Below are 25953 nucleotides of genomic sequence, written 5' to 3'. Positions count from 1 at the left end.
CCAAAGAGTGAAGATATTGGATTGCTACTGGTTGCAGAATCGCACTCATATCTCTCATTATCTCTGCCTTATTTTTCCAGTACGAGAGATGCAAACCCACACCATTACACTACCTCTACTAAAATCTGCTTGACATTGGCAGAGAGGGTTTGATAAGTTTTTAATGAGCACAACCCACATATCCAGCTCTGCTACACAAATGCATTTTCCGTACAGATCTGGCACTGGCTTTTGAATTGTATAAGATTTATTTTCAATGAGCTAAGAAATGATTGACCCAAGACAGATTTCTGTACATTAGTAAAAACCTTTATGTTTCAAAAATTTGGCATCACTCTTGGAATTGATTCTGGACCACCAACTGTTTCTCCAAAATGGTCCGTACACTTAAAGTGTGGCAAATCCACTTAAAGTGAATATTTTAGAGTAACTCTCCTGTCTATGTATCTTGTGTTCTCTAGACTGGTTGATGCCTTCTTTCCATCATGCTGGAGAAGCATCTCTTAATGCTTTTCCACAAACACACTGTTTCAGACCGACATATGCTCTTGCAGAGGGAGAACAGCAGCACCACATGGGGTTGCCACATCCTCTATCAAATGAGCCACATTCAACCACGGGGGGGATTCGCAACAATTATCCTAAGGCTTCAATCGTGTTTGACAAATGGAGGAAAAATGGGATACCATATTGTATCCAGCTTTAAAAAGCTTCCAGAATTAAAACAGCTGCCAATATCACTGAAACAGAGCGGCCTTAAAAGCAAGGAGACCCCAGATTCTAATCAGTTCAGTTTATATAGCGCCAATTCACAACACATGTCAATTAAAGGCACTTTACGAAGTCAATTCCTTAGAATTATACAGATTTCAAGTCAAGTTCATCCATTCTATTAATCCTAACAATCAAACAGTGCAGTCAGATTTAGTTTATTATTTATTGGATAAAAGTATTTTTATATCTAAGGAAACCCAGCAGATTGCATCCAGTCAGTGACTTGCAGCATTCACTCCTCCTGGATGAGCATGTAGAGACAGTGAACAGTCACTGGCGTTGACTTTGCAGCAATCCCTCATACTGAGCATGCATGTAGCGACAGTGGAGAGGAAAAACTCCCTTTTAACAGGAAGAAACCTCCAGCAGAACCAGAACCAGGCTCAGTGTGAGCGGCCATCTGCCACGACCGACTCGGGGTTTGAGAGAACAGAGCAGAGACACAAAGAGAACAAAGAAGCACTGATCCAGGAGTCCTTTCTATGGGAAGAAAGTGAAACATTAATGGTTGTAGCTCCTTTAGAGGCTTCATCTAGGAGAGAAAGACAGCCAAGCAGATTAACTCTGAGCCAGTTTTCAAGTCTAGAGGATGAAAGAGAGAACATAGAGTTAGTCATATGTGTGATGGAGCCTGATCATTAAGGGCTTTATATGTGAGAAGGAGAGTTTAATTTTTTTTCTGGATTTAACAGGGATCCAATGAAGAGAAGCTATAATAGGAGAAATATGATCTCTGTTTGTGGTTCCTAAACTTAGAGGGTGTAGAGAATCCTACACCGCCCCCTAAAGAGAAAAGATAGAAATACACAAAATGTTTTAAGAAAATTTCAGAATTTTTTTAAAGGTGACAATACAGTTGCTTCCAGGCAATTAAAAATACATCAGGGTCCTTAGGTTAGCCCTGATTAGAATTATGAAGTTAGTGGAGGATGGACTTCAATAACCAATGAGGAATTTTACATTCTTGGCTTCAGGAGGAGCAGTGTGGTTTTTGTCCCAGCGGTGGAACACTGGGCCAGCTCTATACCCTCTACAGGGTACTCAAGGGTTCATGGGAGTTTGCCCAATCGGTCCACATGTGTTTTGTGGACCTGGAGAAAGCATTCGACTGTGTCCCTCGTGATGCCCTGTGGGGTTGCTCCAGGAGTATGGAATCGGGGGCCCTTTATTAGGGGCCATCCGGTCCCTGTACGAGCGGAGCAGGAGTTTGGTCCGCATTGCCGGCACTAAGTCGGACCTGTTCCCGGTGCATGTTGGACTCTGGCAGGGCTGCCCTTTGTCACCGGTCCTGTTCATAACTTTTATGGACAGGATTTCTAGGCGCAGCCAAGGGCCGGAGGGGGTCTGGTTTGGGGACCAGTGGATTTCGTCTCTTCTTTTTGCAGATGACGTGGTCCTGCTGGCCCCCTCTAGCTAAGACCTACAGCATGCACTGGGGCGGTTCGCAGCCGAGTGTGAAGCGGCTGGGATGAAGATCAGCTCCTCCAAGTCCGAGGCCATGGTTCTTGACTGGAAAAGGGTGGCTTGTCCTCTTCAGTCTGGAGGGGAGTTCCTGCCTCAAGTGGAGGAGTTCAAGTATCTCTGGGTCTTGTTCACGAGTGAGGGAAGAATGGAGCGGGAGATCGACAGACGGATCGGTGCGGCTGCCGCAGTAATGGGGGCGCTGTGCCGGTCCGTTGTGGTGAAGAGAGAGCTGAGCCAAAAAGAGAAGCTCTCGATTTACTGGTCGGTCTACGTTCCTACCCTCACTTATGGCCATAAACTTTGGGTCATGACCGAAAGAACGAGATCCCGGATACAAGCGGCTGAAATGAGCTTCCTCTGTAGGGTGGCCGGGCTCTCCCTTAGAGATAGGGTGAGGAGCTCGGTCATCCGGGAGGGGCTCGGAGTAGAGCCGCTGCTCCTCTACATCGAGAGGAGCCAGTTGAGGTGGCTCGGGCATCTATATCGGATGCCTCCTGGACGCCTTCCTCGGGAGGTGTTCCAGGCACGTCCCACCGGGAGGAGGCCCAGGGGACGGCCCAGGACACGCTGGAGGGACTATGTCTCTCGGCTGGCCTGGGAACGCCTTGGGCTCCCCCTGGAGGAACTGGAGGAGGTGTCTGGAGAGAGGGACATCTGGGCATCTCTGCTGAGTCTGCTGAGTCTGGTGCCCCTGTGACCCGGTCCCGGATAAAGCGGAAGACGACGAGTACGAGTATGAATTTTACATTTAGATATAGAAAATGCTGACTCACTTGTTGCTATGGAGATTCTCAACTTTTCTAGGGCACAGAGGGTGAGGGGAGCCCACAGCATCACTGAAATAATTGAAGCTTTATGCAGCCATTATGTTAAAACATTACAGTCTGAGCTGAATATTTTGTGATTAAAATAATAAAATCCTCAATCAATCAAAAAAAATCATAAAACCTTAACAGTGATTGTGTGAAAACCTTAAAAGATATCGAAATACCAAATCAGCCAGGGTAAGTCCCGTTGCCTAAGATAAGTTTAAACAATGAATGTTGTTTCTGTTGTAAAGTATGGCTGAGCTACAGAGCCAATGGGAGTCATGGAAACAGAACAGTTAAAACAAAGGTGTTTCATTTCCTTCCTAAATAGTGAGATTAGAGAAAGATTAGGTACAGCAAAATCATTTGTGATACTCTTGATAATTTTCCATCTCACAAAAAATATTTTTTTGTAGTTATTAAACCAAGCTGAATACTATAATACTGACAATTTGCAACAGCTTAAGAATCAAAGTGTCTATTAAAATGAATGGGAAGTTACTAAGTTGCTTAATTATTGTGATTAACTAAATATATATATATATATATATATATATATATATATATATATATCAATACCTTAATATTACATACACACAGATGCAGAGTAGCATCATTATAAAGATACTGCAGGCAGTCATGTTTTTCCCAATGGTATTCTGACACGCTAACCAGTTCACCATCAGTAAAAATGAAAAGCAGAATATGGGACCAAGAGAGATGGATGTAAAGAAGAAGGGAGGGGCCCGAGGTACCGAGGGAATACATGGAGAGGAGAGAGCGAGGCTGTGATGAAGGAGGCTGATGTCATGTTTGTGAATGCACCAATCAGAGAGCAGGTAGGAGAAGAAGGGAGGGTTTGGAGACAGAGCTCTGAAGGGTGTGTTTTATGTACCACTGCAGATTCAATGCAAAAAAGACTCGAGGAAGGGAATGAGCCAGAAGACAGAACTGAAAAGATGCTGAGATAAAGAAAAGATGGAGACAAAAATGTGACAAGGAGAAAACAAAAGGGATGAAACAACGAGATAAAAGACAGTAGCGGATAAAGGAAGAGGAACACCTCCAGAGGTAAAACAAAGGCTGAGCAGGCCGAGGCATGTGTCTGGGTGTCAGTGAATCTGTGTGTGAGTGTGTTTGTGTGTCAGAGCTGTGGAATAGATCTCAGCTGGAGGATTTAATGATCTTACATAATACAGCGGCAGGTATGGAAAGCTGAAATGTCTATAAGTTGGTCTGTATGTTTTTCTGTAACACGCTGAAAGGAGTTCTGTCTGCATTAGTTTAGACTACAAAATCTTGCAGGTAAAAATTATATGATTTATACTTGACCCAAAATGTGTGTTTGCCACCTTTATGATGCTCAGAAAAACCCATGTGGAGGGAGGTAGGAGGGGCAGTCTAGCCTGTCCATCAGCAGACTAAAAAGGAAAAATAAATCGGTGTGGGACGCATCATTCCCATTTTTCTACACTTCATTCACGTTTCTGCTTTGCTGTCTGTAGTTAGAAGGGTGGCTTAGAAACAGGCCTATATCAGTCTTTAGGGAGTGTCTGACTTCCTCAATTCAGCCTCTTCAGTGTCTGATACTGTACATTATCTGCAGGCACGTATTTTTATTAATATTGAATGAAATAATGCATTATACCAAAATTCTGCGATTAATTATTTACAATCGAATAGCTTCCTTTCTTTCATGCTAGGGCTTTTAGATTATCTTCTATCAAGGATGATCTATTTCTTGTTCACCTGGTTTGACTTTTGAATGGGAGAAGCAAAAAAAGATTCATTAAGATGAAGACACTAAGCCTCAGTCAGAAGTCACAAGTACCCTGGTTCGAATCCCACAGCCTGCCACTCTGGGTCCCTGAGCATGACCCTGAATGCTCCCTGGGCGCCACACAATGGCAGCCCTCTGCTTCAAAAGGGATGGGTTAAATGCAGAGGATCAGTTCTCCATTGTGGAACACCATCTAGATCCAGGTTTAAACCATCTAGCTCCTGAGTTCAGCTGATGTTGAGAAGTCTTCTTCGTTGTTCCATCCACTATGTGGGTTGCACTGACAGCGAAACAGTCCCACACCATGATGCCAGCACCACGTGTTTCACAGTTAGTTTGGAGTTATTGTCATTGTAGTGAAACAGCTCAGTTTCTGTCTCGTTTGACCATAAAACCTTCCTCCAGAGATTGTTGAGCATTTTTTCTCGGTCATTCCTCTGGTCCATGGTCGTTTAAAACTGGTTTCACTGTGGACACTGGTGTTCCAGCAGATTCCAGTTCATGATAGGCTTGAGCCATGGTGGGTTCTGGGTGGGTCCTAATTCAATCTGAGGATGACAATTTTGTTTCCACTGCTGATGTAGGAATGGTAGATGTTCAGCAATGGCTCCAAAACAATTTCACAACTTATGAATTTACCATTCTCCTTCTTAGATCTCAACTCACCTCTTGGAATGTCCTGTTGTTTTTCTGTGTATTTGTCAATCTAATGAGAAACTAGCAGCTGCAACCAGTCATGATGATGAACCAGAGGTTAATAGGCCATGACCTGCAGTTACAAACACTGATGAACGTTTAGCACCAACAATAAAAGATTTAGGATTAGAGGAAATCTGAATAAAAATAGGTGTATAATTATCCCACTGACCAGAAGTGTTCAGATAAATGATGAGTGGATGGATACTTCTGACCACAGCTGTAAGATCTTCCAGTTATTTGCCTGAGTTTGTTTTTCCAACATTAATTGAAAGCAACATGAGTACAGAGAAACTCCTCATCCAACTATCTGTGTTGTTGTTGGCAAAATAAGTAAAAAACTAGATGAACTTAAGCGAAACTTTATGCACCAATTTGATATAACAGTATTCAATAAATTAGAATATTATTGAAAAAAGTTCATTTATTTCAGTAAGTTAATTCAAAACACATTATATAGATAAATTCTACAGATACTGGTGTTTCAGGGGTTAATTACGATGATTTTCTGCTTACAGCCAACAGAAGACAACATTAAAGATTAGAATATTTAATTACACCAATAAAAAACATGTTTAATATAGAAATGTGGGCTTAATGTAAAGTATGTTTAATACCTGCTTAAAGGTTGATATTTTTAATTTGACCAACGAGCCTTATTGGAACCCATTTATGACCGATATCACACCTGGTCTGTTGATAGTTTAATGTTATTCTCTCTGTCTCGTTGATCTGATTTCATTTCCTTTAACTCTTGTTTTAATCCTGTGTCCCTTTAAATCTTCCTAATAGAGGAAGGTAATAAGAATGTGTTCAGTATGTTTAAAAATTCTAGTTTTAATTTGTGATGCAATATAATATAATATTCCACGTTTTCTAGAGTCTTCCAAAATAAAAGCATAATCACTGACTGAGATACATAGCACGGCTTCAATTAAGAAGAGAAATATGAAGGTATTGCACAGCCCCTGCTAGGGTGCCAACAGACATACTGGACAACCTTTTCAGCCCAGTGAGACGTTATTTAAAGCTTCAATTAGAGAAGGAACAAATAAAATCTTCAAATGATTCAGTTTCGGGTCTCTTTGTCTGGAGGATGTCTGACAGATCTGAACAAACCGTCTGTGTCTGTTTAATAACCAACTGCTCAGAAATGACCTGGAGGGAGAGGTTTTCAGTCCTCCCAATCACAGACTGAACCAGACACAGCAGCTGGTTCTGAGGCAACCCAGGCCCACATCTTGAATTTGATGATGCTTCGCAGCACATGGTTAAATAGCTGGCTTATTTTCTCAGTTTTAATTGAAATTCAGCCTTTGTTGTAAATAAGAACAGCAGAGCAGACAATCAAACAGAAACCAAATCTTTGCATTATGCAACCAAACGGACCTCTTCATTGTGGGTGGACGCAACTGGGTCCAGGACCATCTTAGCTTTATTTTTACATTAAACCTCAACAATTTATAATACTAACAGGTCCGATTCAAACCCAGTTTTACAAAAGTCCAAATTCATTCAAATCAGTCTAAGTTTTTCCTATTTACTCCCTCTCACTTTGTGACATTTTGGACTTTGTTTTATTGTCTCTTGTGATGGTTTATTTTGTCTTGAGGTTTCTATTTTGGTTTTTGTATCATGTTTATTAGTTTATTTTGCTCCCTCTACTGCCTCCTGGTGTTTTGTTGTTTTCCTCCCTCAAGTTTCCTTTATGGTTATTTCCTTATTATTTTGTATGGTTTTATTATTATTATTATGGTTCTTTATTCTCCCTGGATTCTTTTAGTTTAGTTCTCATTTAGTATTTCTGTTAGGTATTTGTTCTCTTTATCTTTCTCTGTTTAGTCCTCAGCTTTGTTTCTATAATTTTAGCCGTCCTTTTTAGGTAAGCTCTAGGTATTGTTTATTCCAGTCCTCGTTTCCTCCTTTCCATTCTCAGTTTGTTCCCTTAGTGTTACTTAGGCTTGTTTACTGTTATAGTCTGGGTTCCCTTATGGTTTCTATTTTGTTTAGGCCTTAGGTTGTTGTTCTTCTGTTCCCTCCTGTTTCCTTTAATTCTTGGTTATTCTGGATTTCTTATGCTTTTGGTTTTCTTAGTCTATAGTTTTGCTTAGGTCTATGTTTCTCTTTATTATTTATTAGTTCCACCTGTTCCTTCTGCCTCCCTGCCTCCTTGTCACACCTGTTCCCTGTTTCTTCGATTACCTGCCCTCTGTTATCCCTCAGTATATTAGTTGGTTTTGTGTCATTGTGTGTTGCTGGTTCCTCTCTGTTACAACCCCTGATTCTGTTTTGCCACGTTTTCCTGCAGAGAACTCTTATGTAAGTTTTGGTCTGGACTCTTGTGGTACCTGCAGTGATTTGATACGTGTTTGTAAAATACCTGAAAATAAATTCTGAAGACTTCTTACAACATGCGCTTCCCAAGCTCTGGTCTGCATTTAGGTCCGACTCAAAATCAAACCCTGACACTTCCATATTTGCTCATTGTGTTGTTGTGAACAAAACACGTTAGAAAATGTATTGTTAAAGACAGAGAAGATGTAAGAAAGGCTTCTTGTACTTTGAGCAAGTTGATAAAATCGTAACAGAGTTAACGAAGCCAAGTCTTGTTTTGAGCAGGTCTGCATTCCCTAATTATCTTTTTATGACAAGGTGATTTTCAGAACACATGTGGAGCCTCAGCCCAGAGCGCCCAGGTCTGACAATGTTTACGGTTCCAAATAAAGTCGAATATGCCAAAATGTTGAATAAAAGTTCATTTTATGACCATTAAATTAATTCAAAAAATGTAATTTAATTAGATTTCTTCTTTATGAGCTGAACTTTGCATACCACGGTGCCAGTGCTTACTGTGTACTGGTTCTGTTTCCACAAATAGAAATCCCGGTTATATGTCGGCTCAAACTCTTTACTGGGTCGGACATTTGTGCTTGCACCAACCAGTTCAAATGTTTTCAAGCACCTACTTAATTTAACTCACAAATAAATCAGCATCTGCATGACATCGACGTTAAGTCAGACTTGCAGTGAAATAAGACCAGCCCGTTGGGTCTCAGCCTCCTACTGTTTGTTTTGCCCTTCATGTCGTGGATATAGGTTCACAGCGCTTATCATTAGAATTTATAAACTCTATTTGTAGACAGTCTGGTTTAATCTGCTCACCAGAAGGTGTTTCTAAATCCCGAGGAACTCCTCTGTTCTGTCTAGAAGTATCTGGATCAGAAATGCTGTTCAGGAATTGTTCAAATACAAACTGTCGCTTAAATCGTGGTTCCATGGCATCTATAACACGACACATGCTGTGACTTGTTGAAAAAATTATAAAGAGAGAATAACATTTCTACTGAAAGATGTTCTCTGGCTGTGGAAAACCAACATGGTTCTGCTGTGTTTTTAAAGAATCAGTTAGGAACCAGTTCTAACACCAGGCCTGGCTCAGTTTAGCCCAGAATGACAAAATAAGATGTCTTTAAGTTTGGTTGTACTTTATATTAGCCCTTTCTTTACTCTGTGCTGTTGTGGGTGATTGGGTGTGTTGTTTCTATACTCACCCTGGCAATGAAATGCATTTCTGTCTCACTGGGTTCTAAATAAGACCATAATGACCATAAAGAAAATCCATCCATCCATTTCTCAGACCCGTTTTATTTACCCGACAGAGTCAAGGTGGGGGTCTGTGTTCCTGTCTTGGCATCACAGTGAGAACCATTTTCCCGATTTCACCATCAAATTGAGGACCGTTTGTACCAAAGTGAGGACATTTTGCTGGTCCTCACGACCTATTTTGCTAACGGTTAGGTTTAGGACTAAGGTGTGAATTGAGTTTAGGTTAAGGTTAGGGTTAGGTAAGCACTGGTAATGGTTAGGTTTAGGGTTATTGTCAGGGTTAGGGCATAGAAAGGGTTGAAAATGACTGAAAATCAATGGAAGTCAATGGGAGTCAACAGATGGTCCTCACTACATATAGCAAAACAAGAGTGTGTGTGTGTGTGTGTGTTTGTGTTTATGGAGGTGGATAAGATCATGAATCTATGAAGCTTAATTCAGATTCAGAATAGCTTTATAGTCCAAAGGAAATTTATCTTGAATACAAACACTGTCTGCTTCTTAAATATTAAATCCATAAACCTCTCACAACATTCACGCTTCAATCCACTTTCTCCCACTGTCCAAGCACTTTAATTATAGGAATACAATAAAAACATTGTAAATTTAGTTTAAACCACTATTGATTGCTCAAAGTCATTTAATGATACACAGGCAACATGATTCAGTTGAAACACACGCTTTAAAAAATTCTATCAAGATCCGCCGTGAAAACTGAGGATTTAAGATAACTGCAAGTCAAAAAGTAAACTCGGGCGAGAGACACAGAATAACAGGAAGTCAAAGCAATACCAGGATCTGACAAATCACAGAGGAAGGCTGGGATGTTATATTGATGAAGACATGATGAAGAGCAGGGGAGCTAAAACATCCTGGAGCAAGGACAAAGGAACAGGTTCTAGAAAATTAAAATTCTCACAGAAAGCCTTTTTTATTTAACTTTTTTAAAGTATGAAGAAGTAAGTTAGCCTAAAGCAGAAGGGAAAAAATAACAAAATAAAAGAGGAAGTAAGCTGCACATGAAAAACTTTCTTAATGAGTCCGGCTCGTCAGAAATTCAGTAATTATAAAAATCATATTAGGTTGAGATTTTAGATGCTAGTGCTATTATTAATATTACTGCAGTGTTTGAATACTGGAAAAACCCAGAAGGAAGCATTAAATTTTGCATGGAAACAAACAAAAAGATTTTCGGGTAAATGTTCTGACTACCTGCTGGCATTCCAGTTTCTGCTACCATGTCCTTTAGTGCATGAAAGAAAAAATTGTTCTTTTGGGTCAACAGAGTGATGCACTGAAGTAACAGGAGAATCGTCTGCATTTTCTAGTCAGACTGAAAGGTTCTGGAGGAGAAATGTCGGTGAGATGGAGTTCTCCTTTGACAAAATGAGATCAGTTAAATTAATCCTCTGGATTGCTTATCCGTATTCTTCCATCCTTCTAACAGCCCCACTCCCTTTCTGTGATCTATTGTTCTGCTTTTCTTCTTCACTCTGTTTTATTCCATTTGTGCCCATTAAGGCGAGGTTGTTGTATTAAAGAAATTAAGCCACACCCTGCTTAATTTTTCTTCCTTCAGTCACTTCCTCTGGGAGTGTGTGCATGTGTGTTGCTTGGTTTGTTGGAGTGTAGATTAGCTCACATTAGAGACTATTTTAAGCTGCTTATCTGTGTTTGAGACCTTAATCTGGTCAGAAACAACTAATCTGACTTTAGTGATTTAAATGGATTCACTGTGGAGAAACAGCAGAACTCACAAAGAACAAAGAGAAACACTCATCCTGTGTGTAACAAATATGCGACCTCAGATTTTTTTTATTGTCATGTGACCACTAAAACAGAGGATACTGTGTTGGTCAGTGCTCTGGCAAGCAGTTTCATCGGTCACTCATCTGACATCCAGCCCAATGTTGCACAGTTATTTCCTGTGCTGTGCACGAACATGTTCAAATGAGCGCACTCATGAGCGGCATTAAGTTCTGGGGAAACTATGAGCTTAATGATGCTGTTTTTCTCAGAGCGACAAAGAACTGCATATTCTAGAACGAGTGTCACGTCAATGAAAAGACGCTTGGTTCTTTCAGCATGAAAACAGTTGCAACATTTCCTCTCGAAACCTGGAGCTTGAAGACTGCTGTGTGTCTGTGCAGTTCAAGAACTAACACAAATGCATCTGACTTTATGGGGACCTACTATTGATCCCTGTTCTCATGCTTTAAACCTAATATAAAATGGAGGCTCATGGCCCTAAAGGCAAAACGTTTAGATTATGCCATGTTGCTTCTGGGGAGGAAGAGTGACCCTGAAGGTAAATGCATTCATAACATTTCTCTTCAATCATTACAGTTGGCAGATAACAGCATGTTGTCTTTAATTCATGTGTGTGAAGATTGTGTCAGCTGCTGTGCTTAAACAGAGTCAGACAGAGCAGGTCCAAAGCATAAGCAAACTAAGCCACTGTTCAGGGCCTCCAACCCAGCAGGGGCCTACCATTAATGCTTAAATTTGAACACAGACCATAGATCTAAAATATGTTTGTTTTATTGAGAATAAGAATATTATTACATTTGATTGGAGGGTTTCAGCAGAGATTAAGTAAAGGATTTTTATTTGTTTAGAATTTAAGTTTAAGATTTAAAGGAATTAACTATTTAACTAATAATCTTCACAGTTTGATTGTCATGTTACCATAGTTACAATCTGATGAGTTTAATGTTTTCTTTGTGTTTGAGCTCAGTTTGTTCACAAATACAGCCCAGCAGCTAATAACCAATTATTCATGAATGTTTATAAGCTCAGCCAACTAAACGTGGCCCTCTTCTCTCAGATTCTTCCAAATCTGTGTTCATTCACTGTTAACAGGAATAGGGGCCCCAAATAAAATTTGGCTTAAGGCCCCAAACTACCTTAGACTAGCCCTGGAGTCAGGGTTTTATTATAGAGGAATACTAACCTCGTAGAATTGTAAGAGGATGGGCTTTGCCCAACTACCAACGATTTTTAACATACTTAAATGTTTCAGATCAAATGAATGTTAATATCAGACGATGATAAGCTGAATAAATACAGAAATACGTTCAGTGATTTAAGAACTGGTTTTCTGTTTCAGTTACACAACGGTGAAATTACTGTCAAACCCATAGAAACTACAAACCACTTAAATAGAACCTGTCTGACAACGCGAAGTAGGCTAAAAGATCTCAAATAGCAACACTTCATACCCCGATCTAAAGAAACTTAAGATCAGTTGACAGACATCTATTAGTCTGGAAAGGGTTACAAAGCTATTTCAAATGCTTCGGGAATCAGAAGAACCACAGTCAGAACCATTATCTTCAAAAGGAGAAAACATGGAACAATGGAGAATCTTCTCCTGAGTGGCAAACCTACAACAATTACCCAAAGAGTACGTCAACTCATTTAAGAGGTCAAAAGGGAACCTCAAGACAACATCTAAAGCTCTGCAGGCCTCACTGCCTCAGTTAAGGTCAGAGTTCAAGGACAAGAAAGATAGCCTGGGAAAAAACAGTCTCCATGAGAGAGATCCAATGCCATACCCTACTCAATGTCCAGATTTTTAGATTGAGATGCTTTCGTAGCACTTTAAACAGGCCACTAATGCTTAAAAAGCTCCAGTATGACTGAATTAAAACAATTCAGCAAAGAAAAGTAGGCCAACATTCCTCTTCAGTGACAGAAAAGATTGATCTGTTTTCTCAAACAGAAGATGGCAACAGGTGCGCCACAGAAGATGGCACAACCAGTTTATATGTTTAGAGAGAAAATGCTTTTTTATTTTTGCATAAGGACCAAGAAGGTTTGGGTGGCTTTTCCCTTAATAAATAGAAACATAATATAAAACCTGCTTTTTGCCTTCCAGAGAATATCTTTCTTTGATATTATAATTTGTTTGCTGATCTGAAATATTTAAGTGTGACAAAAAAAGCAAAAAAAGGAGACCCGTGAAGGGTCAAATAGTTTTTCAAGTATTACTTATTGGGAATATGAATTTAAGAGAACAATTAAAGTCCAGTTTATTTGTAAGCATTCAAATTCAACAGAAGTTGACCAGCGTCCTCCACATATCCAGGTTTGAGACAAAAAAGCACAAAATAATAGATAAAACATGATAATTTAATTTAGTTTAAATGCCAGGGAATAAAAACTAGTTTTAAGCAGGTTTGATTGTGTTCTGATGGTGAATTGAATTTCCTTTGTCTGTTCCGCCGTATATCTCAGAGCATCTGACCTTACTGACCTTTTGGAAGTGTACAAGGTTGGAAGATCTGATAGGTATGAAGCGTCATATCTGGCCAACCAACTGATACCAACATTTTCTGCCAAAATCAGGTAAAATTGGCGTCCTCCTGACTAGCTGTTTAGCCTACCAGTGCTCTAAGGATTTATTGACTTTTTGCAAACTATTTGCAGTAACATTTTTGATAACTTCACGGAACTTCATTTTAAAAATTGCAAACAATCCTTTTAGGAGATTTAACAAATTTTCCCCATGATCCAGGCATATTCCGATCAGCTGTGTTGGTTGTAGAGCACTGTGAGGTTTTGATCGAGTGTGAAGGCACTCTGGGCACATCTCATTATTAATGCACTTGGTTTTTAACTTGCAACCACATGATTGGATTAAATTAAAAAAAACCATCACTAAGGCTTTATGTGCTGCGGAAAGCCAAGAACATGAAGGCGGAAGGAAAATCCGTCAATAACAAGAGTGTGTGCTTGGATGTGTGTGTTTGGAAGGAGAGGTGAGTCGAGTGAGTACTGGGAGTGGCACTGGAGAGAGCAGGAGGATGAGGTGTGGTGAGATGGAGTGGGGGATGGAAACAGAGGGAGGGACAGCACGGGGGATGGGGGACAGATATACGACTGTGTGGTGCTGGAGTCAGGGGTAACCATGGAGATGGGGGAACGACGAAAGTGATGGGAGAGACTCACACAAACATGGCCGCTCGTATTTCATAGTGCAAATTTACATCTTTGCTCGTTGATTCATTGATACCAGAAGTGTCAAACCTTCACCCAAGGAAGAACGGAAGAGGACAGTGTGAAAGGAATACAGTGGAGGGATAAAAAGGAGAGAGAGAAATAAAGAAAAAGGTTTTCTAAATGAGGGATGAAGAAATGCAATCTCCCATCAGGGAGTGGTGTAACTAAATATGTGGTTGTTGCGAAGGAGTGAGAGAAGGAAGACAGAGAGGTGGTTTGAGGTTGTGTTTTAAGAAGACAATATCTATTTTTTTTTTAGCTTGCTCAGGTTGGACACAGCAAAACGATTGCCAAGGTAATTTTGGATGAGAGTAAGTGTCTTCTGAGAAAGGTTATAGGTGCCGTTTCCTTGAATTTCTATTGGACAGTTCACAAATGCTGATATCTGCAAATCTAACCCAGCATGAATGGGATCTAATGTCTCTGAGTTGGTTGGATGGATGGATGGATGGATGGATGGATGGATGGATGCATGGATGGATGGATGGATGGATGCATGGATGGATGGATGGATGGATAGATGCATGGATGGATGGATGGATGCATGGATGGATGGATGGATGGATGGATGCATGGATGGATGGATGCATGGATGGATGCATGGATGGATGCATGGATGGATGGATGGATGCATGGATGCATGGATGCATGGATGGATGGATGGATGGATGGATGGATGGATGGATGGATGGATGAATGGATGCATGGATGGATGGATGGATGGATGCATGGATGGATGCATGGATGGATGGATGGATGGATGGATGGATGGCACTCTGATGTTTTGAGATTACATGTGGCTCAGTAACCACACTTGTTCTGATCAATCAATTCAGCCTTTCCCCTAAAAGCAGGTTATTTCTGCTCCTCATAAAATTTAGATGAGGTTCTGTCCATCATATCAGAACAGATCAGTGTGTTGTGCTTTTAGCCTTACAAACCAATAAGTTGATGCTGTCAATGATGCATATAACTTCATTTGCTCTATTCTTTCACAAAACATCCAAATTCATTCAAAATGAGGATTTTGTCTTCATTTCCTTCTGTCTGTGTTATTACAAGCTTTGCCCTTCATCCATAAGGAAACGCAGATCATAATCTAGTAGTTCTCACTTCCACCTATGCATGCATGGTCAGGGGCACACTGTGACCTACAGAACTGTGGAGACGTTGTTGCAGGAAGCTGGAAATGCTTTGCTAGATGGTCCAGACTGAGATGCTCTTTGTAAGACGACAAGGCAAAGACATCTTCACTAGAACGTTCACGCAGATAGAGAACTGAAGGAAGAGTCCTCTGGGTGGGAGCTATGTAGGTGTGTGCTGAGAACAGAAAAACCAGAAAAAGACGAGAGAAAGCAAGGAATTATTCAGGAAAAACTCCATAAGGCAAGCTTCTGACAAACACTGTAGGAAAATTAGCCATCAGGAATGAAGGATGTATCAGACAAAGTGGAGCCAAGATAACGTAAGTTAGCTGAACATGTTTTCCAACAGCTTTAGTTCAAGAACATGTCCTCTCTCGTGCAGATAATGAAATTCAACTTCCACTGCAGTGTGAGAAGATTCAAAATTTCTGGGTGCACTCTTTTTTAGATGTTTGATTGCTGTAGATTTTAGGAAGATTAGATGCAATCCAGTGAAGCAGGAGCTACATGGAGGGTTTCATACAACTAAACTGAAAGAAATGCTCTGAGTTGTTTATCAGAAAAGACAGTCTGTTTAGGTTCCTTTATGTTTGCAACAAGATTTAGTATTTTTAGAGAAACATAAAGTCAAATACTAACAAACACCTAACAAACCGATTAGGAAAATGCTGAAAATTCCATGAAGCTGGTTTTATCTCAGCAGAACACCAACATTGCACATATCTCCCATATTACCAAGGTACGCATTCAGACAAAGTGCTCCAATTGTTTGGTTGTATGTTGGGTATGCATGAGATTGGGTGGATGCATCATGCAACTGCATGATGCAAACCATCTTTAACCCTAAAACATTTCACTAATGCCATCACCTAGAGCCTCTGGGCCAGTTTCTAGACATGTCCTGTTCAGGCTGTCCCTTCCTTAATTCTTGACTCATCTTAAATAACTTTATTATTACTTTTTGACCATTCAACACGATCCGAAGAAATCTGGAAGAAAACTGAAGGCGATCAACTAGAGCACAAAACGATGAGTGAAGGTTTTGATGGATGTGTTGCTGTTGGCACCCTGAGAGCTAGTCCCCTTTCTCAGCTGGAACTTCTCACCCCTCGGCTAAATCTAATAGACCCCAGCTGGAACGGGAAGCCACCCAGAGTGGGTCGCTATTTATCCAGGAGCATGCCATCACTAATGACATATTTATGCATTCCTGCATAACTGCTTTGTTTGTCGTGTCGATAAAAGCAAATTGGTTTTGTGCCTTCAGAGGTGTGTATGGGCGGTTGGAAAGGGGGTGGGGGTGATCCAGAAGTGGTTGGACCATGTTACAGCGGTAATGCCTCATTTAAATGTGAAAAGAACCAGTCTGAGCTCTGGGACTTCCCTTTTGTTAAATTTCACAATAACACAATGTAAGATATTTACCTTATTCACATTTTAGTAACAGTTTACTTTTTTGATCAACTTTTGGTTTTCAGCTTTTGCTTCTAGTTTTTATTTTCTTTGGTGTGTTTTTCTTTTTTATTCCTACAGCTTTTCATTTTGGCTTGGTTATTCATTTCTTATGCCTCTTTAATTAAAAATGTACAGGCTTCCACCTCACCTAATTCCTGCATTTAAAACCATTTTTATATTCAAAAGACATGTTCAGCTGTATTGAAACACAGACTCTTAAAGCCGTTGCTGGAACCCAGGTAGAACCGTGGGTCGGATGCCTTTTGGCCATCTTGGTGTGATTTTTGAAAGGACCAGGCCAACATGGGGGTGGGGGGTGTTGAAGTCAACCTAATGCTGAGCCACCTGGCAGAGTAGAGATTGCCCACAATTTTCATTTTTAAAAATGTAATCCAGTTTTGTGGCTTCATTTACAGAGATTTTGCCTGAGCTTGAAAAAAAATGACCTCTGAGCATCTTTGATGATTTTTGGAGAGTTTGAGGCAGACAGAACACAGGCAGTTTTAGAAAAACTGTTTGGTGAAAAAGGCTAGTGTGTTTTGTGGTGCTTCTGGCCAAAATAATCGATTGTTTCTGATTGAGAGGCAGAAAAACACAAAGGATGCAAGTGTTTATCCCATAGAGATGTTCTTGTCATTAAATGGACCCTGGCTAAACAGAGCTGTTATCAGGCATTCTGTTCTTAACCCATTTACACACACGCCGTTACACGTCAATTAGCATATTGAGGGCAATGTGGGGGTTCCATGTCTTACTCAAGGACACTTTGACGTCTGGTAGGTTGGAGATCAATTAACTGAAATTCAACCCCTCCATCTCTCATCCACAGCCAAGAAAACAACCAAAAAGAAATTGGGGTTTAGAGAATTTCACTCCTGCACTGACACATTTTATAAACGGGCACAAATTGGTGTTGGAAAGCAAAATTCAAGATAGGAACATTTAATACCAAAACCATTAGAATAGATAATACTGTGTAACACGCCAGAAATGAAGGGATTTTGATTCCTTCTGAGTGACTGCTTGTGGAAGTGGATAACATCTAGTTTAGTTTTACACACAGTCAAATCTTCTTTTTGATTTCTGTATCCACATGTGCAAAATCTTGAGGACATGCAAAAGATTTTGGGGTCAGCTGCAACAAAACCTTCAAACAGATCATCCAATGTTTTACTCTCCAGTCCAGGAGAAGTTCATAAAGTACTGGCTGTGTCTTTGTTGCCACATTTTGAAATTTGAAAGATGCCCATCACAGTCTGTCTGTGTCCCAGCTGTCATAATGGGTAAATAACGAGCTTCATTAAGGCCAGCCTTGCTCAGCAGCTCTTTGTCCCTTTAGACAAGTTGCACATACTGCGCACATCTTCTTCATGAAAGGCAGCTACAATGCTACAACCACTGCCAAGGGATCCCCCCGTCCCTCCTTGAACACCACTGCATTCTATACTGGCCCATAAAGTTGTCTTACAAACGGATCCATTCAAGTTGAAAACTTTCCAGCCATTAGCTTGCTTCTTCATCTTGCACTGAGTCTCTTGTTGCCTTCAGGTTGTCCTGGAAGTTTGAGCTCTGAGCTGAAACACCCAACCTGAGAGAGCTCTAGTTGGAGGTCAGAAAACAGGGGTCTTTCTAATTGTTGTGGTCTTATCTACTAGTAGCAGTACAAGCCGATAATGTCTTTCTCTTAATTTTATGTGATTTGTGTTTCAACACTAAAGGAACATGTTCAGACAAACATATTGTACAGCACCATGTGTGCCACTGGTTTAAAGAGATACAGGCTGTCAGACGTACTGATAAATAGTTTATATCCTCTTTAATACATCCTGTATTCGCGGCAGCCATTGTGGATACTAAACTGTGCCTCAGCGAGCTCCGACGTTCCTAGTCAGCATTCCAGTTTCATGCTCACTTGTTGGATGGACTCTACCTTTCTCCCAATATTAGTATAAACTGTGCTAAGACCAGACAATTTGTTCCCAATGTTTTGCTGGTTAGTAGGCAGTGAAGCCCATGGCCTAAAGGGCAGAAAGCACACTTATAGAATCTGGTGCTCCAGTATGTACCCAGCATTTTATTTTGTTTTATGTGGAATGACACAAACAAGTTTCTGTCCATCACCAAACTGTCTCTGGAGGAGAAGGCTGGAATCCATAATTCCATTGTGATAACAGTCCAGTATTGAGCAGAATAAACCGTGGGCCTCCAAACGGGAGATATGTTGTTAGCCACAGTCAGCGGCATGTTAGGTGATGTCACCTCACACCGAGAAGATCCTAGGTTTAAATACAAGCTGGGGCTTAAGGGTGGGGTCTCCATGTTCTCTTCATGCATGCGTGGGTTCTCTCCGGTATTCAACTTTTCCAACAATAAGCCCCTAAACTGCCCCAAGGTGTGACTGTGTGCTGGAGATAGGCACCAGCCCCCCACTGACGCTGTACCAGATTAAGCAGAAATATGGATGGAGGGATGTTTATTGCAATGCAGCAACTGAGTAAATTATATCACGTTATATTCTTAAATTTCTAAAGTAACTAAGAAGTCAACATTTAGTATCTTTTACTAAGATTCTTTACTATTACCAAAGAAAATATTACCTGTCTGCCCATCCATCCATCCATCCGTCCGTCCATCCATCCATCCATCCGTCCGTCCATCCATCCATCCGTCCGTCCATCCACTGCCTTCTGCTTATTTGACATCAGGTCGCAGTGGTAGCAGGTCCCAAGATCTCAAAGCATTCAGATGCTTTACAGTATTGTTTATCCTGGGAGTTCAAAGTGTGGTGCCCCAGAACAATCCTGATCAGATTCCTGTACCATCTCAAATGACTGTGGAGGAGCAGGGGCTCTGCAAGAAGCTCCCTACAAATGATGGAGTTCCTCACCTTATCTGTCAAGCTGAGGCCTAGTCCTGCCACCAAATGGTGGAAGTTTAATTCTGAGACTTATACACAGGATCCTGTTCTTTCAGCCTACTTTCATATGTCATGAACATATAAGAGGGTTTATATGTACAAAGACCAATAAATCGCAAGCTCCACCTTTTGGTTCAGTTCTCTCCTCACTACCAAAGACATTAGTGCATTTGATAAACTCCGTAATGGTACACTGGCAAACCGTGCACAGATTAGGAAGACCTAGGCACCCTCGAGCCAAACCTGGGGTGCAGTTTGCACGTGACTGATTGGTGGTTGGGATGTGAGCCCTGGGGCTGAGCCCCCAAAAACCAATAGGGGACCCCTTCTACATGGGTTCACCACCTGCGGGGAGGAACGTCTAGGTCAGGTACAGAGCGATGGTGGTGAGTAAGAACGGAAGCTTGGACAGTCTGAATCTTGTCATTATAATCTGCTATTTGGGAAAAAAATATGAACAATATGGTCAACGAAATGTTTTATTGCAGGAATACTGCAGTTCTGGACAATGTCTTTTGTTTAAAAGACCTTTGCGTTTGAAGAGGAAGACCCTAGCACATAAATCTAAAGATTAATTTAAGCTTGAGAGGAAGAGGCATGTGTGACTTCTAACTTGTTTCTGTTTCTGAACTGTTTCCTCTGCTAATACACTCAGACAAGCGTCTCTGTGAGTCAAATACAAGCACCAGCCATGCCCGTTAATGGCAGCTCTCCTCCTTCTGATCAGATCTCTACTCAGCTGCCGGGAAACTACTTGATTTATTTGGACGTGTGCCCGAGAGGTGTGTTAATTTTACTGGCTGGAACAAACTCTGAGGACCTTAAATGTTTAACTGGTTTTGTTCTTTTCGTTTAAGATTTACCGAGTTGATTTTAACAAAAACAGATGGCACGCACAGCTCACATTATTCTTTAAACTGGAATAAATAAATCTAAACTAATTATTTGATAAGGTTAAAAACGATTAAGTTACACACTTTTTCATCTAAATCTTTGATACTAGTGAGTTAGGTCAGGCCACAAATCGCTTTTTCTTTAGATAATCATGGTTCTTCAGTCATCAGAACTCACCAGCAAATAACTAACAACGTGTGTGTGTGTGTGTGTGTGTGTGTGTGTGTGTGTGTGTGTGTGTGTGTGTGTGTGTGTGTAACTCATGAATAATGAAATCAGCTGAATTTAGGCCACATGGACATGAGTAGGGGGAAGGTAGGAATACCTCTTTATTTTTTATCTTGTATGTCTGTGGTTCACTCACTGGAAGATAATTACCCTCATCTTTCTTCCTGTCCTGCTTCTTCTCACCTCTGCTTGATCTTTCCATCCACCTTTACCGATTTTTATTCCTGCAGATGGGAATCTATCAGTGAGTTCATTTCTTGCTCCGTGTGTTCTTGAATTGCACCTGCACCCCTTTTGCTCCCTGATCCCAGCTCTGATTAGATTGCCCCACCTACAGCCCTCCCTTCCTGCCCTCTTCTTCCAGCCCTCCACTGGGAGTAGTGGCTGATTTGGTCCATCTGCTCCTCTGACTAAAGCCTCTCAGATCCACTGGAAGGGTTCAGACAGATTTGATTGTTTAGAAATGGGAGTTGTTTAAGCATCATAGTAATCTATTTTCTTGGTCCTGTTCTGACTATTTTCTATTTGATTTTTTTTGCTTTACGATTAGCTTAAAGCTTTCTCCCAACTGAAATCAATCACAGTTGCTTATAACCTTTAATACAGCCCCACTTGAAGTACCCCTTTTATGGCTGGGTTTGGCATTAATTGTAGTCCTCATGAAGACAAATACGTGTCATAGAAAGTGATGTGTGCTTGGCACAGGTTGCATAATAATTAGGCCCCACAGGGGTCTATATAAGCCAGCTGTCACTCCCTCCTAACCCATATGTGTTTTAGGAGAAGCCTTGGCTTGAGCCAAAATACACTTAGAGACTGATAAAATATGACACGTCTAATAACTCCTTTGACTTATAGCCTAATATGTCAGAACCTCTAGATGTATGATTAAAACATAGACACTCTAAATGTAAGGTGAATACGTCTGGTCGATTTGTTTGCTTTCTTTTAGCACCCTCTATAAAAATGATGTAACACGTTTCTATTTTATTTATTTCTCTATTTTTTGTTGGCAATTTGTAAGTAACTTTTGGGGACCAGGCTGTATTATAGATGACCTTTAAACTGGTATTTTTTTCAGTGTACATTTTGGAAGTTACTGGTTACTTTTTGGAACATAAAAGCTACTTTTTGGAACTTCCATGGTAGTATCAGGTGTCAAAATAAGGTGAGATCTTTCCATGTAATCCATGCAACATTCATTAACTGCTCGCAGTTAAATCCATAAAAATTCCAATAAATATCCTTTTGTGTAATCCATGCAATAATTATTAAAATACACGGTTGAAGCAGTAGAGAGTGAAACAAGCATATTCTCATATTCTGGGACTGAAAGACTGGAGAGGCCTGTATGGAGCCACATATTATCTGTCTTATCTTTTGAAGTCTATCCAAAGAAATGAAGTATGATGATTTTCCATTCTTTTACAAGTATTAAATGAAATTAGTAATTTTTGATTATCAAGTTAAAAGACATATGATTGAAATATGATTGAGAACTAATGATTAAAATAAAAAACATTAAGGTTTAAAATTCTCAATCAACTATATATGAAAGAGACATAATGTTGATCAGTTGTGATGTATGAATAAAAAGAATGAAGTGATGGTTTTAAAACTGTGTTTTAAAGTAAATGCTGAAAGCTGAAGAATGAAATGTGTAATACTGTGTAAAGTTTAAACCTGAGCAGATTAGGGAAAGAACTGTAGGATGACAAGGAGTGACGAGAGCCGGCTGCATGCTGACAGCGACGGGAGGAAGGGAGGATGGGACTACAGACCAGCGTGGCTATTATCGGCATCTTCAAGGCCGAAAAACAGCACCAGAAAATCACGATGACCATGACTGAGTATTGAGCAATAACGTACTGGGCAAAAGTATGTTGCGCAATAACTGAGAAGACTAACAAAGGGCTGATCAGTGAGAGCATCTGCACTATAAAAACAATGCTGAAGGAGGGAACGGGGTTGTTTCCTCGCAGAAGACCAGCGAACAAGATCGGATGGAGAAAAGAAGCTTAGATGGAAAAGGAACAGAGACACAGCCCCACTGATCGACTGCATTAAAGAAGAGGATCAACCCGTGAGCCCAGAAAGGACTGTGCCTCAAGATTAAGAATCTGATTTCATCTAAAGCCTTTTTATCCAGACAACAGAAGTGAACTTGATCGGTGAACAGCTGATTCCTCTAAGTTTCAGGCTTCTGGAAGTCCTGAATCAACCTCATTTATGTCTCCGGGTTTCCTTCAACTCTTCAGCCTCTGGATGATACTGTCTTCTGAGACATATAACAACAAAGATCCTGTTTAACCATCGAAGTCTGGAGCATCAGTTCCTGCCACTTAAAGGAAGAAAACTGAAAATTAAGTCGTATTCCCTTCAAGAAACCACTCGTTGTTACCAGAAGAATCTTCTCCATCAGGTGCATGGATGAGCCTCCGTCTTCCTCCAGCTTAAACAGAACTTTCAGTAAACCTGCTTAGTAAGACCTTTCAGGTTTATGGAAGTCCGGACTCGTTGGATGGAGAGCTGGATTGAGCAATCCCCTTAGACATGGGGAAGTAGGAGGGAGGGGTTAGCTCATCGGACAACGAACTATGCCACAATGTGACTAGTAACCTGGTACTTTCCTGTTTTGTTTTTCTTCTCAGGGTACTTGTTTGAATATAAACGCAGCTTTGTAGCAACTACAGGATACTTTGAGGGACAGGACTGTGTTATAACTTGAGTTTTCCCTGAAAGTGCTCTATAAGCTCTGAAAACTGATGTGAGTTCTGGAAAAATAAATGTACCTTCTGGAAGGTAACCTCTAATTTTGGGAAAATAACCGTAAACCTGGTCATCATCACCTCCATATTCTGGAGAGATAGAGATCACAAGTTACCTTATAATAATTCAGCTCTCTAAGCTGTTATAAGGAGAACTTTAACTTTGTCTAGTCAGAAAGATTTGGCAGCACTCCTAGGCACATGTCCAATGCTGTAAAAATCCTTAATAATCATTCAACTTGATTATAAATCATAAATAAAGCTGATTCTGAGTGAAAATCATAGGTCTCTGTCTTGGGAAAAACATAATTCTTCTACAATAGTCAACCAAAGGAACCCTGTAAATTCCAGAAAGTAATAGTTATCTTCCAAAATATGACCTGTAATTCCTGAACTGTATCTTATAGGTTTTGGAATAGTACATTTTCAGAAGTCACCTTTAAATTTAACGTAGTGCCTGAAAGCATCCTGTAAGTTTCAGAAAAGTAACCTCTAATTAAAAAAAAAAAAAAAAAGTAATCTGTAAGTTTGACAAAAGTAACCTGCAGGAATTGCAAAGTGAAAATGTCACAAGTCAACATATGAGACAACAGTGTCAAATATCCTTTGATTTTTAGGAAAGTAACCTTTAAGTTCCAGAACAGTACCTTGTGATTTCTGGAATGTAACGTTCTGGTAAACAAAATGGTTACAGGTCACGTTATAATATATCCAGGTCACTGAGAGTACCAAAAGCAGATGTTCACAAGTAACCTTACAATACAATCTATGCCTTCAAAAGTATCATGTAGGTGGCTGAAAAGTACGCTGTAAATTCTAAAAAGTAACCTGTAAGTTTGAGGAGAGTAACATGCAAGATCTAAAAATGTAACTGTCACAAATCACCCTATAAGACAGTTGAGTCTTATAGGGTGAACTTACATAATGTAAGTATGTGTGGGTGTTATGTAAGTTTAAGAAGGTAACCTGTAAATACCGCAACAGTACCTTGTCATTTCTGGACAGTAAAGTCTGTGTTCTGGTAAACTAGATGGTCACAAGTCACCCTATATTACATCCTTGTTCCTGAAGATATCTTGTGACTACCTCAAAGTAACATGTAAGTGCTACAAAAGTACTCTGAACATCCTGGAAAGTAACCCTTAAGATAAAAAACACAGGTTACTGTATAATGTCCTCCAGTCACCAAAGATAACCCATATGTTTCAGAAAAGCACTCTGTAAAAGTAACCTGTACGTTTAGGCAAAGTATGGCATCAATTCCAGAACATTCCTATATTACAAGTTACATCATAATAGAAGTTATGGAGAATAACCTGTAATTTCTGGGTATGAATGGACTGTTTGGTTCATTTTTTCTTTATTATTTTTATAACATTTGTGAGATGACTGTGTGATGACTGATTTATTTATGTGCAACCTATGACTTTTCCTCCAAAGCAGGCCAAATTATACAAGACTTCATTTGTAACAAATTATTATCTAATATATTTAAAATAATTAATGCTTTTCAGGTGGAATGCTAACACATTTGACAGGGTCAAGGAGAAGCTTTTCAGGATTTGTCCAAGAATAAGAGCTTTCATATCTTGATCATGATGCAGCTCTAATTGGTCTCTTTTATTATGCAATAATCCAAATCACAATATTTGTTTTATCTGGAAAATATAAATCTAAGCAAGCAAAGATCACTCAGGGGGGTCACTCAAAGCTCCCTTCTCAGGCCACTTTTATTCCATGTTTCCATGCTCTCCCTCCGTCCAACTGTTAAAACATCTACTGTGACAAAGCTGATGACAAACAGCGTCCTATTTCTGAGTCACTACATGACAGCAGTCCCTTGCAGTAACCGAGTGAGTCTGGATAATATATATGAGTGGATGGGTCAGATTTTCTCCAGTTTAATACAGAAAAGACAGAAGTCTTTGTACTCGGTCCTAAACATTTTAATTAGGTTAGACTGAAGAGTCAAAATGAACAGAAAATATTAATGTCAGTGGCATGTTTTTAACCAACATTTCAAATAATTTATGAGGAGTGACGAGTAATTCCTCAAAATAATAAGAAAATTACAAAAATTAGAAATGTATGGGTTTAAGCTGCATGTCAGAGGCAGTGATATAAAGATGCAAATGGAAGAAATGAGTGTTTCTTATCATTCCCTGACACGCCTAGTGTCACGGGTCAGGGCCCAGTCATCATCCCAGAACAAAGGAGATGTTTAGGTGAATGGATATTCAGTGTGACAGAAACACTCATGCTCTCCATCCCTCATCGTCATCTAATTTGTGGGGAAGATGTTTTCTGCTGCTTTGATCTGAGCTGGACTTTATCTTGATGAGTTCACTCCTTCATCTTTTTAATATTCTTATCCCTGAAACACACAGCCCTCTTCAGTGTTAATTTGAAGATA

At 40.1% G+C, this 25953-nt stretch overlaps 1 protein-coding gene across 4 annotated transcripts in view; it reads left to right on the top strand.

The window, feature by feature from the left end:
• Positions 1–3906: 3906 nt before the first annotated feature.
• LOC124876034 (neural cell adhesion molecule L1.1-like) overlaps positions 3907–25953 on the top strand; it is a 72184-nt gene continuing 50137 nt past the window's right edge. For 3 of the 4 annotated variants that reach the window (XM_047378525.1, XM_047378517.1, XM_047378510.1), the window contains exon 1: positions 3907–4118. The gene's annotated coding sequence lies outside the window, so the exon portion shown is untranslated. The remainder of the gene's footprint in view (positions 4119–25953) is intronic. The other variant, XM_047378512.1, reaches the window with a different exon arrangement.

This window comes from Girardinichthys multiradiatus, chromosome 1 (assembly GCF_021462225.1).
Source record: "Girardinichthys multiradiatus isolate DD_20200921_A chromosome 1, DD_fGirMul_XY1, whole genome shotgun sequence".
NCBI lineage: Eukaryota > Metazoa > Chordata > Actinopteri > Cyprinodontiformes > Goodeidae > Girardinichthys > Girardinichthys multiradiatus.
This window is presented reverse-complemented; position numbering and strand designations above follow the sequence as displayed.